The sequence below is a fragment of the Tupaia chinensis genome, unplaced genomic scaffold (genome assembly GCF_000334495.1).
Source record: "Tupaia chinensis unplaced genomic scaffold, TupChi_1.0 Scaffold144437_1, whole genome shotgun sequence".
Lineage (NCBI taxonomy): Eukaryota > Metazoa > Chordata > Mammalia > Scandentia > Tupaiidae > Tupaia > Tupaia belangeri.
The window spans coordinates 18,865-20,530 of NW_006204297.1; the positions used below are offsets into that span (position 1 = coordinate 18,865).

The following is a 1,666-nucleotide window of genomic DNA, read 5'->3' on the forward strand; positions in this document are numbered from 1 at the left end:
AAGTGTGTAATTCCTCTTTTAGATCTTGCAAGAATTTCTTCACCTCCTGGAACTTGTCAACTTCTTTCTCCTTTTTTTTTAGCAGTTCATTGTCTCTCTTCTCTTCTACCTCAGTTAGCTTTGCCATTATGAATATTCTAAATTCTTTTTCAGATATTTCCATAATTTCCATTGAACTGCCTGTGGATGAAGAGGAGTTATTCTTTTTGCCTGAAGGAGAGGTTCGCGTCCTGGACCCGGTGGCTTAAACTCACGCCGGGCATGTGTGCGTGCATGCCCATGATCCCGAGAGGAGAATGGAGGAGAAGGGATTGTGGTGTGACCATCCCCTCTGGGGGGTGATTTCTTGCTTTGTGTGGCCATCCCCCCTGGAGGGTGATTTTTCGCTTTCTCTCTCTCTGTCTCTCTCTGTCTGCCTGCTGAGCGCATGCGCCCTGTAGTAAAAACCTCTCAAAAAAATAATAATTCATTTTGGACTCTCAGCTTACGAACAAAACAACAAAAATTCCACTAGAGTATTACAGCCAGCTCTTAAACATTCCCAAGCTATTCTTGGATGGGATGTTTCGAAAGGTATATGAAACTGTAGCAAGGATAAATATGTGTAATGCTCACCATGACAAGGGAGGCAAGGAAAAGAGAATGCATTGAAATTATTAGCAAGTAACTATTTTATGTATTTACCAACAATTTGAGGCAGACATGAATGAACAGGAATATTTGCAGGAAGATGCCGACTGAAAACATTTTAAAGTATTCACAGTCCAGTCAGAATATTATAGTGCTATCTAGCATAAACAATTGTTCAGTGATATTTCCATTTATTTCACTTTCAGTAATAAAAGATTTTTCTATCTTATACATTATTGAACATTTTGCTTTAAAATTAACAGTCACGATTGAAGAAACAATGGTTTATTTCTCTAATCAAGTGACCAAGCTGCCGAATTTTAAGGCTTCAAGAAAAGTTTCTTTGTATTATTTTCACTCAACAATAAGACCTTCTGATTTGATTATCCTTGATATATAATGATTTTGTTTCTCCAGTGGTTTCCATTTGCCAAACAGTTATGATTGACAGTTTAGCATGGTGACTGCTGCTTTTGGGCTATTCTATCACATGAATCCTCACTTCCTGTGCAATAGCCGTTGGCACGCTTTCACTGATAGTCCATCCATCCAGGCCTCTCTGTCGTGGTTGGTCAAGGAGTCCCGCTTTGGCTGCCAGAGCTTCATTCTGCTGAATATGGTATTCCTGAAATCTCATGGCTATTCTTTGTTCTATCTGTTCTGAACAGGTAATCTTTTCAGGTTTTATTTTTCTTGTTGTAAAGTCCTTAATGCAGCCCAGAATGCATGCTTCTCTAAGTTTATTGTAGGTTCCAAGAAATTCCCTAAATGGTTTTATCTGATTAGATTCTGGAATCTGTGCAGCCATATTCTTGTGGTATATTTATTAGTCATCTCTTTTGATGCATGAGTTTCCTTTTCTGTTCTGGGAAAGTAGCTTTCCAACCTCTGCTTGAATATCTCCAGTGAGGCCTGTTTTCTTACTTAGACATAAGCTTTGGCATCTGACACCAGTATGAGGCTGAAGGCCTACACCAGGAGAGGGATCTAGGAGCAGTGAGGGTCCAGGTTAGGGAGGGTACCACAGCCGCTAGAT

General features: G+C 39.9%; 1 pseudogene; it reads right to left on the reverse strand.

Moving 5' to 3' along the window:
- Positions 1-1,108: 1,108 nt before the first annotated feature.
- Positions 1,109-1,438, reverse strand: LOC102497948 (mitochondrial import inner membrane translocase subunit Tim9 pseudogene; annotated as a pseudogene).
- Positions 1,439-1,666: the final 228 nt, after the last annotated feature.